The sequence below is a fragment of the Nomascus leucogenys genome, chromosome 17, assembly GCF_006542625.1.
Source record: "Nomascus leucogenys isolate Asia chromosome 17, Asia_NLE_v1, whole genome shotgun sequence".
Lineage (NCBI taxonomy): Eukaryota > Metazoa > Chordata > Mammalia > Primates > Hylobatidae > Nomascus > Nomascus leucogenys.
In genome coordinates this window covers 39,945,451-39,966,468 of record NC_044397.1, presented here as the reverse complement: position 1 = coordinate 39,966,468, position 21,018 = coordinate 39,945,451, and the positions used below count along the sequence as shown (strand labels likewise).

General features: G+C 44.9%; 1 long non-coding RNA gene across 1 annotated transcript; it reads right to left on the bottom strand.

Moving 5' to 3' along the window:
* Positions 1–895: 895 nt before the first annotated feature.
* Positions 896–14,949, bottom strand: LOC115830906. The gene is made up of 3 exons (XR_004026449.1): positions 14,888–14,949; positions 12,174–12,316; positions 896–1,392 (listed from the first exon to the last, which is right to left on the bottom strand). It is a non-coding gene; the product is annotated as an uncharacterized LOC115830906 (long non-coding RNA).
* Between the last annotated feature and the right edge of the window lie 6,069 nt (positions 14,950–21,018).

The following is a 21,018-nucleotide window of genomic DNA, read 5'->3' as shown; positions in this document are numbered from 1 at the left end:
ATTATTGAGGTCACTGCAACAGCAACCGGAGGTCATTAGGAAATGATTACAGTAGTATAGTACGTACCACAGCTCATTTTATTGTTATTATTTAATACTGAATCTTCATATTGTTCTTGACTGAGAATGGTGCCATGTATGGTCTGTTTGTGTAAGTTTTGATAAATTTTAACTTTTTATAATAGATTTCTGTATATATTTTATGGTAGCAAGTGATAAAACAGACTAGTATCTACATGTATTTTATGCATTTATGACATACCTCTTTGTTCTTTTTTACAATATTTCTAGGTTACTCAGTTCGTCTCTGAGTTTCTTCAGAAACTGTCACAAGCCTCCAAAGAATTTTCCAATACATTCATTGAAAAAATATTGAGAGATGGATAAGTGCCACAAAAAAAAGAAAAATTCCATTCATATGTGGACCTGTGCAGTTCAAACCTGTGTTGTTCAAGGGTGAGCTGTACCTAAAACCATCACATTGGCTTATGTGAACATCAGGGTTAGAATTTGCTCTTCCTACCTTGATCACCCCCCAACAGATAAATACACATTTCCACTTCAAGACAAAAGGAAAGCAGACTTTCCTTGCCATCTTGAGTAGCTAGCAATGTGCACACAGCTTCTGTGTTGTTTTTTTTGTTTTTGTTTTTGAGACAGAGTTTTGCTCTTGTGGCCCTGCTCTTGGGGCACAGGCTAGAGTACAATGGGGCGATCTCAGTTCACTGCAAACTCCACCTCCTGGGTTCAAGCGATTCTCCTGCCTCAGCTTCCCGAGTAGCTGGGATTACAATCACCCACCACCACAATCCGCTAATTTTTGTATTTTTAGTAGAGACGGGGTTTCACCATATTGACCAGGCTGGTCTCGAACTCTTGACCTCAGATGATCCGCCCTCCTCAGTCTCCCAAAGCGCTGGGATTACAGGCATGAGCCACAGCACTCGGCCCTGCACAGAGCTTTCTAAGCAACTAGAGGAAACGACTTCCCATGATCTTAATCATTTAGGGATATTCAAGTCTTGACTCATGTTGTGGACATTTTAGTTGTTCTATGAATCATAAATGAACAAAATCATGTCTACATAAAAAAATCACACATTTAGTTGCTAGAGAACCCTAAAAGATGTGTTCATAATAAAATAAACAGGATCTCATAAAGCACTAAGGAAAGCTAATATCAAACATACTAATACTCTCTCTCCTTCCTTCATCCTCTTTCACAACTGTCTCCTTCTTCTGATGGTCCTGAGCAATCTGCCTGGAATTGTCTTTGTCACTTGATGGAGAATCACAGGCACCATCAGATTTCTTCTCAGTGGCCTCTTCATCCACTTTCTCCAGAGGATGAATCTTCACAATCTTCACCTTGAGCATTTTCTCCTTCCCAACCTATAAAGGAGACAGTAGAGAAAATCAGAGATAATAAATAAGAACCAGAAACGTGAAGATGTTTAGAATATATCATCCAATACGCATGCCTCCTCAACCAACAAAAAATGATTGAAACAGTAAAGCATCCAAGTACAATGAACTCTTTCCAACTTTTTTTCTCAAGACTTTCAGGGTGAAATATGACACCCTAAAAACATGAAATGATCACAATCTAGGTTCATGATTCATGTAAAATGCCAATATACAAGGCCAAAGGGCAATCACTGTACCAGCCTAAAATATGTGAATACAGTTCAAGAATTTACATTTTTTTATGTATTTACTTACTTTTTTTCTTTTTTTTTTGAGACGGAGTCTCGCTCTGTCGCCCAGGCTGGAGTGCAGTAGCGCAATCTCGGCTCACTGCAAACTCCGCCTCCCGGGTTCACGCCATTCTCCTGCCTCAGCCTCTCCGAGTAGCTGGGACTACAGGCGCCCGCCACCAGCCCGGCTAATTTTTTTGTATTTTTAGTAGAGACGGGGTTTCACCTTGGTCTCGATCTCCTGACCTCGGCCTCCCAAAGTGCTGGGATTACAAGCGTGAGCCACCGCGCCCGGCATATTTACTTACTTTTTATTTATTTTTTGAGACACAGTCTCCCTCTGTCACCCAGGCTGAAGTGCAGTGGCATGATCTCGGCTCACTGCAACCTCTACTTCCTGGGTTCAAGCCATTCTAACCTGCCTCAGCCTCCAGAGTAGCTGGGACTACAGGCACGCATCATCGTGCCAGGCTAATTTTTGTATTTTTAGTAGAGATAAGGTTTCACCATGTTGGCCAGGCTGATCTCAAACTCCTGACCTCAAGTGATCTGCTTGTCTCAGCCTCCTAAAGGGCTGGGATTACAGGCGTGAGCCACCATGCCTGGCCTACATTTTTTAAAAAAAGAAATCAACTATATGGATATCCAAATGTTCTAGAACCATTTGTTGAAATAACACCTTTCTCCACTTAATTACCTTTCCACCTCTGTCAAAAATCAATTGTGTAGGGCCAGGATTACAGGCATGAGCCACCATGCCCAGCCAGACCCAGGAATTTGAGGCTAGCCTGGGCAATATAGGGAGACCCCATCTTTACAAAATAAAATAAAATGAGCCAAGCGTGATGGTGTGTTCCCATAGTCTTAACTACTGAGGAGGCTGAGGCAGGAAGATCGCTTGAGCCCAGGTTTTTGAGGCTGCAGTAAGCTATGACAGTGCCACCACACTCCTGCCTGGGTGACAGGGTGAGACCCTATCTTGGCGGATTAGAGGGGTGCAAACCACTGCTATGTCCTCTTGACAAACTGACTCATTTTTTTCATTATAAAATGACTTGCTACTTCTTTATCCCTGGTTATATTCTTTAATCTGAAATCTATCCTCTGATACTTACATAGCCCCTTCAGATTTCTTTTGACTTATGTTAACATAGCATGTATTTTTCCATTCTTTCACTTTTATTCTATGTGTTTCTCTCTTATACACAGCAATACCATTTCGTCTTGCTTTTTCTGCCCAAAATGAGTATTTCTACTGTTTTCTTATTGTTTTAAAGAAACGAGATTTTTGTTATGTTGCCGAGTCTGGCCTTGAACTTCTGGGCTCAAGCAATTCTCTTGCCTCAGCCTCCTAAGTAGCTGGGACTATAGGCACACACCACACCTGGTCAATGTCTACCCTTTAACTGAAATGTTTAGAGTACTTATGTTTAATATAATTATAGATATATTTAAGGTTTATTTGCTTTTCTATTCAGCCTCAACAAAACAAAAAACTGCCATTCAAAAAATACTGTTAAGAAAACAAAAACACTGGGCAGGCATGGTGGCTCATGGCTATAGTCCCAGCACTTTGGGAGGCCAAGGTGGGTGGACTGCTTGAGCCCAAGAGTTCAAGACCAGGCTGGGTAACATGGTGAAACTTCATCTCTACAAAAAATACAAAAAAATTAGCCAGGCGAGGATGTGGTGCATGCCAGTTATTCCTGCTACTAGGGAGGCTGAGGTAAGAGGATCACTTGAGCCTGGGATGTCAAAGATGAAGTGAGTTATGATTGTGCACCACACTCAAGCTTGGGCAACACAGCGAGACCTCATCTCACAAAATAAAAATAAAAATAAAAAAACTCTACAAAGTTTTTCCAATGCTCATTAAGAGTTCAAACCAAGCCGGGCACAGTGGCTCATGCCTGTAATCCCAGCACTTTGGGAGGCCAAAGTGGGTGAGTCACCTGAAGTCAGGAGTTTGAGACCAGCCTGTCCAACATAGTGAAACTCCGTCTCTACTAAAAACACAAAAAGTAGCCGGGCATGGTGGCAGGCACCTGTAATCCCAGCTATTCAGGAAGCTGAGGCAGGAGAATCACTTGAACCCGGGAGGCAGAGGTTGCAGTGAGCCGAGATCAAGCCATTGCACTTCAGCCTGGGTGACGAGCAAAACTCTGTTTATAAAAAAAAAAAAAAAAAAAAAAAAAAAAAAGGGCCGGGTGCGGTGGCTCACGCTTGTAATCCCAGCACTTTGGGAGGCCAAGGCGGGCGGATCACGAGGTCAGGAGATCGAGACCATGGTGAAACCCCGTCTCTACTAAAAATACAAAAAATTAGCCTGGCGTGGTGGCGGGCGCCTGTAGTCCCAGCTACTCAGGAGAATGGCGTGAACCTGGGAGGCGGAGCTTGCAGTGAGCCGAGATTGCGCCACTGCACTCCAGCCTGGGCGACAGAGCGAGACTCCGTCTCAAAAAAAAATAGAGTTCAAACCATTTTTGCAAAGTAAGCCTTATGATAAATCCAAAACCAAAAACAACAGAGTTCAAGGCTGGGCGAAGTGGCTCACACCTGTAATCCCAGCGCTTTGGGAGGCCCAGGCGGGTGGATCATCTGAGGTCGGGAGTTCAAGACCAGCCTGACCAACATGGAGAAACCCCGTCTCTACTAAAAATACAAAATTAGCTGGGTGTGGTGGCGCATGCCTGTAATTCCAGCTGCTTGGGAGGCTGAGACAGGAGAATCGCTTGAACCTGGGATGTGGAGGTTGCGGTGAGCCAAGATCACACCGTTGCACTCCAGCCTGGGCAACAAGAATGAAACTCTGCCTCAAAACAAAACAAAACAAAAACAAAAACAACAGAGTTCAAACCATGACCTAACCTTTGAGGACCTGTACAAGATCTAGCCCTTGGCTACCTGATACTACCATTCCCACCATCCTCCCTCCTTATATAGTCTAACCACACTGATTTTTCTCTGTTCTTCCAGTACAATGGTTTTCCCAGTACAGTACAGGCGTAATTCTGTCATACCTCTTTTCCTTTCCCCAAGACATATGGCAATGTCTGATTTTCACAACTGAGAGGGTGCTACTGGCCTCTAGTGGGTAGAGGCCAGGTATGCTGCTAAATACCCTACAATGCACATGACAGCACCCACTAGAATCATCTGTCCTAAAGTTTGTAATGCCAACGTTGAGAAACCCTGTTCCTGACCATCAAGTTCCCTTTTGCCTAAAGGCCTTCACACACCCTGTTCTCTACCCTTGAAAAACTCAATGCCCCCTTCTCCCATGGATATATCCTACTCAACCTATAGGCTTCACCTTAAATGTTGCCTCGTCAGAGGAGCTTTACTGGATCAACACCAATTCTGGTTCTAAGCTAGACTCCCCTGATTATAAACTTTAGTAAGTACTCTGTGCTTTTCTTTCATAGTTCTCATCACCAATTTTTTTTCTTTTTTTTGAGACGGAATCTCGCTCTGTTGCCTAGGCTGGAGTGCAGTGCCGTGATCTCGGCTCACTACAACCTCCACCTCCTGGATTCAAGCAATTCTGCTGCCTCAGCCTCCCAAGTAGCTGGGACTACAGGCACGCGCCACCATGCCTGGCTAATTTTTGTATTTTTAGTAGAGACGGGGTTTCACTATGTTGGCCAGGCTGGTCTTGAACTCCTGACCTCGTGATCTGCCTGCCTCGGCCTCCCAAAGTGCTGGGATTACAAGTGTGAGCCACCACACCTGGCCTCATCACCAATGCTAAACACACAGAAAAAGCTGTGGATTTTGGTCACTACTGTTTTTCCTGCACCCAAAACATGCTCTCTACATAGGTCATCAATAAATACCTGGGATAAACCCCTCTATGTTGGGACAATGTTTGTGGTACCCTTCCAACGTCTGTCATATCTACTTTTTTTTTTTAATCACACTTAGAGTGTAAAACATTTTTATAAATAATGAACACCTGCGTACCCACCACAGAGGTTAAAGTACTTAACATTAATAGTGGCCAGGCCCAGTGGCTCACATCTGTAATCCCAACACTTTCGGAGGCCAAAACAGGAGGATTGCTTCAGCTCAGGAGTTCAAGAACAGCCTTGGCAACCTGGAGAAACCCCATCTCTACAAAAATACAAAAATTAGCCAGTGCCTTTAGACTGTAGGATGAGGAAAAAAAAAAAATACAATTAGCCAGGCATTGTAGCTGGGACTGTAGCTACTTGGGAGATTGAGGTGGGAGGATGGCTTGAGCCTGGGAAGCAGAGGTTGCAGTGAGCCAAGGTTGTGCCTCTGCACTCCAGCCTAGGCGACAGAGCCAGACCCTGTCTCAAAAAAGAAAAGAATATTAACAGTACCTCAGAATCTCCCAGTAAGCCTACGCTCAGGTGGAAACAACTCTCTCCTCTCCTCCTGACAGTGATAACAAACATTCTAAGTTAGTTTTGCCTGCTTTGAGCCTTCTATAAATGTAATCATACTGTATTCTTCTGTGACTTCTTTCAAGTTCACATTCTTTCTGCTATAGAGTATTCTGTGGCTTAACAATTTGTTTATCCATTCAACTACTGATGGCTACTTGGGTTATCTCATTGGACTACTATGAACAATTCTATTAATATACTTACATAAATCTCCTGCAGCAAAACTGAGGGTAAATACTCAAGAAAAAATCCTTAGTCAAAGGGTATGTATAATATCCAATTGTATTCTGCAATGCCAAGTGCTTTCCAAAACAGATGTGCTATTTACACTACAAGCAATTCCACATTCCTGTCAAAACTTGGCGAGGTTTTTTCTTTATTAATCTGATGTATATACATTATCTCACTATGGTTTCGATTAGATTTCCTGCATTATTGATGAGTTTAAACATATTTTCATGTTTATGGACATACATACTTCCCTAGTATCCCTTCCCCTTCCTCATTTTTTTGTTTTTGAGACAGGGTCTTGCTATGTTCCCCAGGCTGGAGTACAGTGGTGCGATCATAGCTCACTGTAGCCTTGAACTCCTGAGTTCAAGCGATCCTCCTGCCTCAGTCTTCCAAGTAGCTGGGACTACAGAAATGCACCACCATGCACAGCCAATTTTTATTATTTTTTGTAGAAACGGGGTCTCCCTATGTTGCCCAGGCTGGTCTCAAACTCCTAGCTTCAAGCCGACCTCCCACCTCAGCCTCCCAAAGTACTGGGATTACAGACAGGAGCCACTGGGTTCAGCCCATCTTTCCTCAAACGTTTCTTCTTTCACCTTGCAGATGTGTGCAAAATATTTTTGTTTTGCCTCATCAAATCCATTTCCATCCTTCTCTACCTGGCTCTATGCTTAAATAGGCTGACCTTTACAGCCTCCACCAAGACTCCCATTGCCCTCTAGATTCTGGTGAGTTCAGTTCATAGGGAGCAGCAGCAGAAAACCAGGAGACAGAAGTAAAGCATCCTTGGGGTGTTTATTTCCAAACGCCTCCCTAGGAGGATGGTTACAGTTAGTTTTCTCTCACCAGCAAAGTACTCTTCAACAACAGCAGCTACTCTTTTCTCATTCCTGTACCCACTCCCTCCGCTTCCTTGCGGTTTAGAAATGATGAAGGCTTCCCCAACTGCTGATAGGTATGAGGCACTTAACCTTTCCTTGTTACATTTTCCTTAATCCTGATCAGACTGCTGTCTGCTGTCAACAGCCCCTTTATTAAACTCAATTCAATTACATTTGAGTATGCCATCTGTTTCCTGCCAGGACACTGACTGATATAAAGTATGTGGCTAGAACCCACTAATGGTCAGCCACAGTGATTCATGCCTGTAATCTCAGCATTCCGCCAGGCCAAGGTGGGAGGATCATGCGAATCCAGGAGTCTGAGACCAGCCTGGACAACATGGCAAGACCCCGTTTCTCTATAAAAAATAAAAAACTTAGCTAGGCGGCCGGGCGCGGTGGCTCACATCTGTAATCCCGGCACTTTGGGAGGCCGAGGTGGGCGGATCACGAGGTCAGGAGATTGAGACCATCCTGGCTAACATGGTGAAACCCCGTCTCTATTAAAAATACAAAAAAATTAGCCAGGCGTGGTGGTGGGCACCTGTAGTCCCAGCTACTCGGGAGGCTGAGGCAGGAGAATGGCATGAACCTGGGAGGTGGAGCTTGCAGTGAGCCGAGATCGCGCCACCGGACACCAGCCTGGGTGACAGAGCGAGACTCCGTCTTAGAAGACGGAAAAATTTAGCTAGGCATGGTTTTGAGTGTCTACAGTCCCAGCTACTCGGGAAGCTGAAGTGGGAGGACTGCTTGAGCCTGGGAGACTGAGGCTGCAGTGAGCTATGATCACACCACTGCACTCCAGCCTGGAAGACACAGCAAGACCCTGTCTCAATAAAAAACAAACAAATAAACAAAAACCCCACTAGTACTGCCAGACATGACAAATAAAAAAGAACTAGCCAGGAGATAGAAAGGAGTCAAAGTAAATTACTGAAACAAAGAAAGAACAAGAACTTTGAAACCAAAGACAGGTGTGAATCTTGGCCCCATCAAGTACTGGCTATTGTAGCACAAACTGCTGCTGAGCTAGCTACCAAGCTGTTCCCTCCCTCTTCTTCTCTCTTGCCAGCCTGTCTCTTTTGAGACTTAAATACAAAGGAAGATACTCTCTTTCTCAGCCCCCGCTGCAGCTCTGGGTGGTTATGTAAGCCAAGGTCTAGCCAATAACATGTAAAGATAAAGGGTGGAGCTTTCTATTTTATGCTTCAAGAAAGATTTTTCCAGATATGCTTCTGGAAAGATTTTCTTAGCCTGCTTTGATAAGTATTCCCTCACTCTGAATACAGTCACATTTTTTCACAACTCAAGGGACAACAAAGCTAAGGACCAGAACTCAACACACTGAGAAGAACAGAACAGAAAGACAGAGAAAGTCTAGGTCCTTCACAATAGTATTCAGCCTCTATACTAAACTTGGAACTATCTAAGACTTACTACATGAGATAATCACATCTGTCTTGTTTAAGCCAGTACTACTAAAAGTGTTGTACCTCATGTGACAGCATCACTACCACCCTTCAGATTGTTAGAACTGAAAAATGTTAGGTCTATCCTAGACCTTCTGAACTCTGAAGGAATGGGCTGAAGAACAGTTCAAGTATGATGGAGAAACAAATTAAACATTTGTCCTGAGAGGAAAAAAAAAAAACAGTTCAAGCAATTCTCCCACTTCAGCCTCCCGAGTAGCCGGGACTACAGGCACGCGCCACCATACCCGGCTAATTTTTGTATTTTTTGGAGATAGGGTATCGCCATGTTGGCCAGGCTGGTCTCAAACTCCTGACCTCAGGTGATCTGCCCACCTTAGTCTCCCAAAGTGCTGGTACTACAGACCTGAGCCACCATGCCCAGCCAAGAACGCATTTTCGGTAGCTTAAGTATTACGCCAAAGTTTGAGAACTACGGGCCACTATTACAATTTCACTAAATAACGGCTGAAAGCACTCATAACTAGTATGTATCAACCTCAACATGCCATTTAAATGTACAAGGCTGCCTACCAGCTCAAGATTTCTGTACAAATTCTGCAAGACATTATGTAAAGCAATTAGCCCAGCGTCAAGTACATACAGATAGATATTTAACAACTGTTTAGTTGTTTCTCCTGAATCTTACTTTCAGCTGTTACAAGATTATATAGGGATTCTTTTAGTGTTCGGTAGCACTTTTGTAATAGTTATCCTTTAGCTATTTTGACTGGATAATTAAAAAACAAATAAGGCTGGGCGCGCTGGCTCATGCCTGTAATCCCAGCACTTTGGGAGGCCACGATGGGCAGATCACAAGGTCTGGAGATTGAGACCATCCTGGCTAACACAGTGAAACCCCCTCTCTACTAAAAATACAAAAAAATTATCCGGGCGTGGTGGTGGGCACCTGTAGTCCCAGCTACTCAGGAGGCTAAGGCAGGAGAATGGCGTGAACCCAGGAGGCAGACCTTGCAGTGAGCCGAGATCGTGCCACTGCACTCCAGCCTAGGCAACAGAGAGAGACTCCATTTAAAAAAAAAAAAAAAAAAAAAATTTAAGTAGAAAAAGTCCAACTCTCATCACAGTGAGGACTTGGATTAAACATGTTTGAGGCCGGGCGTAGTGGCTCACGCCTGTAATCCCAACTCTGGGAGGCTGAAGTGGGCATATCACCCGAGGTCGAGAGTTCAAGACCAGCCTGACCAACACGGAGAGAACCCGTCTCTACTAAAAACAAAAAATTAGCAGGGCATGGTGGTGGGCACCTGTAGTCCCAGCTACTCGGGAGGCTGAGGCAGGAGAATCACTTGAACCAGGAAGGCGGAGATTGCCGTAAGCCAAGATCACACCATTGCACTCCAGCCCGGGGACAAGAGCGAGATTCCACCTTAAAAAAAAAAAAAAAAGTCTTAAAGTCCTTTTTTTTTTTTTTTTTTTTTTTTTTTTGAGATGGAGTCTTGCTGTCACCCAGGCTGGAATGCAGTGGTGCAATCTCGGCTCACTGCAACCTCCGACTCCCGGATTCACGCCATTCTCCTGCCCCAGCCTTCCGAGTAGCTGCGAGTACAGGCGTCCGCCACCACGCCCAGCTAATTTTTTTTTTTTTTTTTTGAGGTGGAGTCTCGCTCTGTCGCCCAGGCTGGAGTGTAGTGGTGCGATCTCGGCTCACTGCAAGCTCTGCCTCCCGAGTTCACGCCATTCTCCTGCCTCAGCCTCCCAAGTAGCTGGGAGTACAGGCGCCCGCCACCACGCCCAGCTAATTTTTTGTATTTTTAGTAGAGACGGGGTTTCACCGTGTTAGCCAGGATGGTCTCGATCACCTGGCCTCGTGATCCACCCGCCTTGGCCTCCCAAACTGCTGGGATTACAAGCGTGAGCCACCGCACCCTGCCCCAGCTAATTTTTTATATTTTTAGTAGAGATGGAGTTTAACCGTGTTAGCCAGGATGGTCTCCATCTCCTGAACTCGTGATCCACCTGCCTCAGCCTCCCAGAGTGCTAGGATTACAGGTGTGAGCCACCGCGCCCGGCCTGCAAACCTTTTAAACACAGTAACAATTATGTGCTCACTTTGTCAGCACATATAATGAAACTGGAATAATATGGAGAAGACTAGCATGGCCACTGCATGGGCTGAGCACAGTGGTTCATGCCTGTAATTCCAGCACTTTGGGAGGCCAAGACAAGAGAATAGCTTAGGAGTTAGAGATCAGCTAGGGCAACATGGTGAAATCCCGTCTCTACAAAATATACAAAAAATTAGGCATGGTGGCGCACACCTGTGGTCCCAGCTACGTGGAGGGTGACACGAGAGGATCGCTTGAGCCCAGGAGGTGGAGGCTGCAATGAGCCAAGATCGCGAAACTGCACTATTCCAGCATGGGTGACAGACTAAGACCCTGTCTCCAAAAAATAAAACAAGAAAAATCAAAACCAAAAAGACAACATAACAGAATTATCAAAAAAGGATGAAAAAGACAAAGCAAGGATAGACTAGTACAACAAAGTGTTGCAATTATTACAACACTAAAACATTCTCAGTGATTAATGTGGTTCTAAAATTTGGTTCAAGACCAAGAGTGATGGCACATGCCTGCAGCCCCAGCTACTCAGAAGGCTGAGGTGGGTGGATGGCTTAAGCCAGGGAGTCCAAGGCTACATACAGTGAGCTATGACTGCACCACTGCACTGTAGACTCTGACAGAACAAAACCCTGTCTCTAAACAAATAAATAAAAATAAAATGTAGTCCTTATAATACTTGACAGGAGGCCAAGGTGGGTGGATCATCTGAAGTCAGGAGTTCGAGACCAGCCTGGCCAAGATGGTGAAACCCTGTCTTTACCAAAAATACAAAAAACTAGCCGGGAGTGGTGGTGCACGCCTGTAGTCCCAGCTGCTCAGAAGGCTGAGGTGGGAGAATCACTTGAACACGGGAGAATGAGGTTGCAGTGAGCCAAGATTGTGCACTGCACTCCAGCCTTGGCGACAGAGTGAGACTCCGTCTCAAAAAAACAAAACCGGCCGGGCGCGGTGGCTCACGCTTGTAATCCCAGCACTTTGGGAGGCCGAGGCGGGCGGATCACGAGGTCAGGAGATCGAGACCATGGTGAAACCCCGTCTCTACTAAAAGAGACAAAAAATTAGCCGGGCGTGGTGGCGGGCGCCTGCAGTCCCAGCTACTCGGAGAGGCTGAGGCAGGAGAATGGCGTGAACCCGGGAGGCGGAGCTTGCAGTGAGCCGAGATTGCGCCACTGCACTCCAGCCTGGGCGACAGAGCCAGACTCCGTCTCAAGAAAAAAAAAAAAAGAAAAAACCAAACCAAAAAAAACACACAACTATTAACATAAAGCATTAATAACATTAAATATAATACTAAATATAACACAGTTTTACACACATAGAAATATGTTCTGTAACCTACAATGACAGCTCTAATTCTGATGGTAAGTCAAATCAGAAACGAACAGGCACTCACCTCGAAGTCACACTCTTCTCCCAGAGCATATTTGGTCATGATCTCCAACCAATCAGTATCTACTAACTTCTCTAAGGAGGCTGTTATGGTGAACCATTTCCAGAAGAAGCTTCTCATACCAGGCAGGAAACTCCTCCTTCAAACTAAATAAATGTAATTAGTTATCAAGAAAACACAGAAACGCTTATCCAGAGATTTAATTCAAGTCAATTCAAACATTTCTTTCTTTCTTTTCCAAACATTTCAAACATTTCTCACTGTCACCAAGACTGGAGTGCAGTGGCACAATCATAGCTCACTAGCCTCCACCTCCCGGGCTCGAAGAATCCTCTTACCTCTCAGGCAGCTGGGACCACAGGCATGCACCACTGCACCTAAACTCTTTTAAGACTTAACTTTTGGGCGGGGCACAGTGGCTCACGCCTGTATTCCCAGCACTTTGGGAGGCCGAGGCAGGTGGATCACGAGGTCAGGAGATCGAGACCATCCTGGCTAACATGGTGAAACACCATCTCTACTAAAAATACAAAAAAATTGGCCGGGCACGGTGGCTCACGCTTGTAATCCCAGCACTTTGGGAGGCCGAGGCGGGCGGATCACGGGGTCAGGAGATCGAGACCACGGTGAAACCCCGTCTCTACTAAAAATACACACAAAAAAAATTACCCGGGCGTGGTGGCAGGCGCCTGTAGTCCCAGCTACACGGAGACGCTGAGGCAGGAGAATGGTGTGAACCCGGGAGGTGGAGCTTGCAGTGAGCCGAGATCGCGCCACTGCACTCCAGCCTGGGTGACAGAGTGAGACTCCGTCTCAAAAAAAAAAAAAAAAAGAAAAAAAAAAATTAGCCGGGCGTGGTGACGGGCGCCTGTAGTCCCAGCTACTCGGGAGGCTGGGGCAGGAGAATGGTGTGAATCTGGGAGTCAGAGGTTGCAATGAGCCGAGATCGCACCACTGCACTCCAGCCTGGGCGACAGAGCGAGATTCTGTCTTAAAAAAAAACAAAAGACAACTTGTGGCCGGGCGTGGTGGCTCACGCCTGCAATCCCAGCACTATGGGAGGCCAAAACGGGCAGATCACCTGAGGTCAGGAGTTCAAGGCCAGCCTGGCGAACATGGCGAAACCCTGTCTCTACTCAAAATACAACAATTAGCCGGGTGTGGTGGCACATGCCTGTAATCCCAACTACTCAGGAGGCTGAGGCAGGAGAATCGCTTGAACATGGGAAGCGAAGGTTGCAGTGAGCGAAGATCACGCCATGGCACTCCAGCCTGGGCAACAAAGCGAGACTCCGTCTCAAAAAAAAAAAAAAAAAAAAAAAAACAAACTTAACATTTTACGAGTTTTAGGTTCACAGCAAAACAACACTGCTTTAGCAAATATACGTAAGGTATTGGGGAATACAAAGATTAAAAAAACCATGCAGTTTGCTGGACACAGTGGGTCCCAGTACTTTGAAAGGCACAGGTGGGAGGATTGCTTGAGCCCAGGATTTTGAGACCAGCCTGGCCAAAACAGTGAGACCCTCCCTCTATAAAAAACTAAAATAATTAGCTGGGTGAGGTGGCATGCACCTACAGTCCCAGCTACATAAGAGGCTGAGGCAAGAGGTTGGCTTGATCCCAGGAGCTATGAGCATACCACTGCACTCCAGCCTGGGTAACAGAGCGAAACCGTGCCTCTAAAAAAAAAGGAAACCAGGAAGCGTTAACATGTTGGAAACGTGACTTGAACACTAGAGCCGTTGCAAAAGGACGGCAATGATTTAACGCTTTTCACTTATTAAACTAGCAAAAAAAAAAAAAAAAAATTTAATTATCATACCCGGCTGGGCGCAGTGGCTCATGCCTGTAATCCCAGCACTTCGGGAGGCCAAAATGAGCAGGTCGCTTGAGGTCAGGAGTTCGAGACCAGCCTGGCTAACATGGTGAAACCCCATCTCTACCAAAAACACAAAAATTAGCCAGGCATGGTGGTGAGTGCCTGTATACCCAGCTACTCAGGAGGCTGAGGCACAAGAATCGCTTGAACCCAGGACGTAGAGGTTACAGTGGGCCGAAATCATGCCCCTGCATTCCAGCCTGGGCAACAGAGTGAGACTCCATCTCAAAAATAAAAATAAGAATAAGGCCAGGTGCAGTGACTCACGCCTGTAATCCCAGCACTTTGGGAGGCCAAGGCGGGAGGATCATGAGGTCAGGAGATTGAGACCATCCTGGCTAACACGGTGAAACCCCATCTCTACTAAAAATATGAAAAATTATCCGGGCGTGGTGGTGGGCACCTGTAGTCCCAGCTACTTGGGATGCTGAGGCAGGAGAATCACTTGAACCTGGGAGGTGGAGCTTGCAGTGAGCCAAGATCGTGCCACTGCACTCCAGCCTGGGTGAGAGCGAGATTCTGTCTCAAAAAAAGAAAAAGAAAAAAAGAATAAACCACATTACCAGAGTACTTACAAGGTCAAAGTATGGAGCAGGAACACTCAAAGGCCTGGTAAATACCTAAACAAGTGCACCTATAACTAAATAAATATACCATATTGCTACTGCAAAATGCCATTAGGCAAAGCAACCCAGAAACCCATACAGTACACTAATGTAATATAGTCTGATTTGTGGCCCATAAACTTAAATACACATACTGCTTTAGGGATAATATTCCCTCCTTTCCTAACAATGTGAAGATGGTGGCAAAGAGCAATACTTCCATTACTTACAGCTCAGCAACTTCCTGTTCTTCCTCCCAGGCTTCCTTGTGTGTTAGCTGACTGCTTTCAGTACTCTTGCACGTCCTCCCAGGCTTCCTTGTGTGTTAGCTGACTGCTTTCAGTACTCTTGCACGTCCAAATGCGCTCACTGTACCTTTCCAAGTGGGCTTCATACTCTCTGTTAGCAGTAGTTCAGGAAAACAATATGCAAGCAACAGAGACAACGAACCCATACCCATAAGATACTTATATATAGAAAAAAATCTAGTCTCCTTTTTAAAATGTGTAGCATGAGGATAAAAATGGAATTGGAGGCCGGGCGTGGTGGTTCACGCCTGTAATCCCAGCACTTTGGGAGGCCGAGGCAGGCGGATCACGAGGTCAGGAGATCGAGACCATTCTGGCTAACACGGTGAAACCCCGTGTCTACTAAAAATACAAAAAGTTAGCTGGGAGTGGAGGCGGGCGCCTGCAGTCCCAGCTACTCAGGAGGCTGAGGCAGGAGTATGGTGTGAACCCGGGAGGCAGAGCTTGCAGTGAGCCAAGATCCTGCCATTGCACTCCAGCCTGGGAGACAGCGTGACTCCGTCTCAAAAACAAAAAAAAACAAAAAAAAAAAAAAAAGAAAAAAATGGAATCAGGGCCCAAAGCAAGATGACTAAGACTGAAGTATGATGAGAATGGATTGTCATGGGCTGGGAGCCTGCGTGGGATTTACAGACTGAGATGATCACGTCTCTAATCTCAGCATTTTGAGAGGCCACGGCAAGACAATCACTTGAGACCAGGAGTTCGAGACCAGCCTGGGCTACATGGTGAAACCTCGTCTCTACAAAAAATAAAAATAAAAAATAATAAAAATGGTTTTTCTTGTTTTACAAAATTAATATTTTAGTACAAATGTGATTTCCTCAATTCACCAAAGTTTCATTACACAAGACTTATGCTGTAGTAAAAACTCGTAAGAAAAAGTAAAGGTATATTAAAACACAAATCATAAAAAATAACAATGTAAGGTAAGTAAAATTTTTAGAAAACTCAGACAAGTTTAAGAGTCAATCCACTGCCGGGCGTGGTGGCTCTCGCCTGTAATCCCAGCACTTTCGGAGTCTGAGGTGGGCAGATCACCTGAAGTCAGAAGTTTGAGACCAGCGTGACCAACATGGAGAAACCCCGTCTCTACTAAAAATCCAAATAAATAAATAAATAAATAAAATTAGCCAGGCTTGGTGGTGCATGCCTGTAATCCCAGCTACTCGGGAGGCTAAGGCAGGAGAATCTCTTGAATCCGGGAGGCGGAGGTTGCAGTGAGCCGAGATGGCGCCATCGCACTCCAGCCTAGGCGATAAGAGCGAAACTCCACCTCAAAAAAAAAAAAAAAAAAAAACAAAGGAATCGGTCTACAGTAAAATGAGGTGACTAGGCCACAGTCTCGCAGGCAGTTTGGAATAACCTTGAGCATACATTAATGATCCATTTACCCACAGCCCTCCAGTCCACCTTGGAAACACGTTACTTCTTAGGGTTTACAAACTTGTCCAACCTTTGTCCAACCTGCGGCCCAGGACAGCTTTGAATACAGCCTAACACAAGTTCGTAAAGTTTCTTAAAACGTGTGTGATTTTTTTTTTAGCTGATCAACTGTTTTTAGTGTTAGTGTATTCTATGTGTGGCCCGAGGCAATTTTTCTTCCAATATGGCCAAAAGATTGGATACTCCTGGTTTAAAAAATAAATTTCATAAAATACTTAGAAGTATTCCGGAAAGTACTTTGGATACAATATTTATCCAGTCTCTATGATGTCTCCAATAATACTGAGATTCAGAAGATCACTTACTAGCCGTTTAGACAGTCTTCGTGAGGGAGCTGAGGGAAAGAAAACATCAAGCTGGTAGCGTAAATATGGCAACTTTCCACACAAAACCAACTAGAATTCACCATCAGCCGGCCACTTTCAAATTCAAGTGGCAAGTAACTAATTTACTTTTAAGCACAGCAACAGATGCTATGTAAGAAAATCAACTGACATAAGCAGAAAGTTAGCAAACAATACCTGTATATTCCAAGTGACACATTTTATAGTGGTTGAAATAAAAGTATTTAAACAGTTTCCTCTACAATACTATCTAACAACTAAACAAATATTCTAATTTTTGTTTTTAGAAACAAGGCTGGCCTGGATCTCCTGAGCTCAAGAGATCCTCCTGCCTTAGCCTCCTGAATAGCTGGGATTACAGACTTACACTGCAGCACCTAGCTCATTTTTATCTATTTATGTATTTATTTTTGACACAGGGTCTCACTCTGTCACCCAGGCTGAAGTGCAGTGGTGGGATCATGGCTCACTGTAGCCTTGACCTCCTGGGGTCAAGCAATCCTGGGCCTCAGCCTCCTGAGCAGCTAGGACTACGGGTGCACACCACCATGCCCACCTACATGTTTTATCTTTTGCAGAGTCGGGGTCTCACCACATTGCCCAGGTTGGTCTTGAACTCCTGGGCTCAAACAGTCCTCCTGCCTCAACCTCCCAAAGTTATGGGATTACAGGTGTGAGCCACCATGCCCAGCCGCATGTTTAATAAATATAGATGCTTGGTTTTCCAAGGTTATGATCAGCAAAAACGCAAACAAGAACAAACACACAGGTAATCCAAAATAGTAACTTTATCTAATAGTATAAGCACCTTTGCTCATTGTGGATCTTTCCGCAGATCTGCTAAAACTGAGTAATAAATCAATCCATTTTCCTTAGCAGGGGTGGTGCTAATATCTAAGTGATTAAACAAAATATATAGAATGTTTGAGTAAAAACCTGAGTCAGACTTCCATATACAGCTATGTAAATCCAATCACTGAAAAATTTTCAAACTTATACCTAGAGAAGAGCAACAGAATGGCTTCCATAGGACATTATCCGAAGACAGATTTGTCTTATTTTTGTCTCCTGCACTAGGGGAGTGGAAGGGATGGGTAGTAAAATAAGGACAGAGGAGGAATCAGTAAGTGGACTTATTTAAGCTTTCAAAAAGCTTGATAACATTCTAACACATTATTTAGCCATATTTAAGAAGCCCCAGCAGGCACGGTAGCTTATGCATGCAATCCCAGCATTTGGGAGGACAAAGTGGGGGGATCTTGAGCCCAGGGGCTCAAAACCAGCCTGAACATAGCGAGACTCTATCTTTACAAAAATCTATTAAAAGAAAAAAAAAAAAAAAAAACTCACTGTGTCATCAGAGAGAATGTGAGAGAAATACATTAACAAATATGTCTTAAGGAGAGAACAGTAAGTTTGTATTATTACAGGTTGAGGATCCCTTATCCAAAATGCTTAGAACCGGTAGTATTTTGGATTTCGAATTTCTTTCAGATTTTGGAGTATTTGCATTATGCTTACTAGTTCAGCATCCCAAATTCAAATATCCAAAATGCTCCAATGAGCTCTTCCTTTGAGGATCATGCTGGGGCTCAAAAACTTTCAGATTTGGGAGCATTTCTGATTTATGGATTTGGGATGTTCAACCTAGAGTTGTTACTTTAAAAAGTAGGGGCCAGAAAAAAACAAAACAAAAAAATGTAGGGGCCGGCCAGGCACAGTGACTCACGCCTATAATCCCGGCACTTCGGGAAGCCAAGGCGGGTGGATCACCTGAGGTCAGGAGTTCGAGACCAGCCTGGCGAACATGGTGAAACCCCGTCTCTACTAAAAATACAAAAAATTAGCCAGGCATGGTGGCGTGCAGCTGGAATCCCAGGTACTCGGGAGGCTGATGCAGGAGAATTGCTTGAACCTCGGAGATGGAGGCTGCAGTGAGCTGAGATTATGCCATTGCACTGTAGCCTGGGCAACAAGAGTGAAACTCAGTCTCAAAAAAAAAAAAAAAAAAACCAAAAAAAACCCCTGCATAATGGCAGTTTATGAGGCCCAGGCAGGAACATCGCTCAAGCCCAGGAGTTCAAGAGCAGCCTGGGCAACATAGCAAAGCCCCATCTCTATAAAATAAAAATAAAAAATTTAAAAAATTAGTTGAATGTGGTGGCACAGGCCTGTAGTTCCAGCTACTCAGGGATCTGAGGTGGGAGGATCACTTGAGCCCAGGAGGTGGAGGTTGCAGTGAGCTGTGATGGAGAGCAACAGAGGGAGACTGTCTGAAAAAAGAAGACTAGGCTGGGCATGGTGGGTCACGCCTGTAATCCCAGCACTTTGGGAGGCTGAAGTGGGTGGATCACGAGGTCAGGAGTTCAAGACCAGCCTGGCCAAGATGGTGAAACCCTGTCTCTACTAAAAATACAAAAACTAGCCGGGCGTGGTGGCAGGCGCCTGTAATCCCAGCTACTCGGGAGGCTGAGGCAGAGAACTGCTTGAATGAGTAACGTGGAGGTTGCAGAGAGCCAAGATCATACCACTGTACTCCAGCCTGGATGACAGAGTGAGAATGTCAAAAAAAAAAAAAAAAAAAAAAAGAATCTCCAAACTCACACAATCACGACGAACTCATCACACCTTCTCTGCCAAGAATATACAGTCCTCTATTATTCGTCTAAATTCTAATCATCCTTTAGATCTCAAAAATAACTTTTCCCAGAAAACATTCATTGAACCTTCAAATATGATAGATTGTATTAGTCTCTAACTATTCACCTCCTTTCCATAAGAGGATTTTTACATCTCCACCCACTGCCATGTGGCTTGTCTACAAGGTCCCTGAAGAGGAACGTACCTCCCCTCTCCATTAACATCAAGCATGACCACGTGACTTGTTTTGACCAATAGATGTGAGCAGATGTAATATATGTCACTTCCAGGAAGAGGTTTAAAGTCATGATGTCTTCTAGCTCTTTCTCTGTGCCACTAGCAAGACATGTTACACACAGGGTCTGCCCCTCCAGCCTTGTTCTTTTTTTTTTTTTTGAGGCAGAGTCTTGCTCTGTCACCCAAGCTGGAGGCAGGAGTGCAATGGCACCATCTCGCTTCACTGCAACCTTTGCCTCCTGGACTCAAGTGATCTTCCCACCTCAGCCTCCCAAGTAATTGGGACCACAGGCAAATGCCAGCATGTCCAGCTAACTTTTCTATTTGTTTGTAGAGACAGGGTTTCATTCACTGTTGTCCAGGCTGATCTCAAATTCCTGGGCTCAAGCAATTCACCTGCCTCAGCCTCCCAAAGTACTGGGATTACTGGCATGAACCACCATACCAGGTGTCAGCCTTGGTCTCAAAATGAGAAAAATGTGGCAGGGCGTGATGGCTCACGCCTGTAATCCCAGCACTTTGGGAGGCAAAGGTGGGCAGATCACTTGAGGCCAGGTGTTCGACACTAGCCTGGCCAACATGGTGAAACCCCGTCTCTACTTAAAACGTACAAAAAAGGAGCCAGGCGTGGTGCACGTGCCTGTAGTCCCAGCTAATTGGGAGGCTGAGGCAGGAGAATCACTTGAACCCAGGAGGTGGAGGTTGCGGAGCCGAGATGGCACCACTGTACTCCAGCCTGGGCTACAGAGCGAGACTCCACTCAAAAATAAGAGAAAAATGTGGTTTTCTTTTTCATTACTTATTTATGTTTTTGGAGATGGTGGTCTCACTACATTGCCTTGGCTGGTCTCAAGCTTCTGGGTTTAAAGAATCCTTCAGCTTTGGCCTCCTGAATAGCTGGGACTACAGGCACGCACCACCGCATCCAGCTGTTTTTACTTTTTTCTCACCATTTTTTCTTTTTTTAATATGAGAGTACTACAAAATTTTAAATTACATACGGCTAATATTATACTTTTGTTGGACAGCACTGAAACCTAAAGTATACATCTCAGAAAATGTCCTCTGACAGTATTAACTTAAAATTAATTGACTAGTCAAATTAATTATAAAATCTGGGGCTGGGCGCGGTGGCTCACGTCTGTAATCCCAGCACTGTGGGAGGCTCAGGGTGGTGGATTACCAAGGTACAGGAATTCGAGACCAGCCTAGCCAACATGGTGAAACCCCGTCTCTACTAAAAATACAAAAAATAGCCAGGCATGGTGGTAGGCGCCTGTAATCCCAGTTACTTGGGAGGCTGAGGCAGGAGAATCGCTTGAAGCTGGGAGGCGGAGGTTGCAGTAAGCCAAGATCGCATCATTGCACTCCAGCCTGGGCAACAGA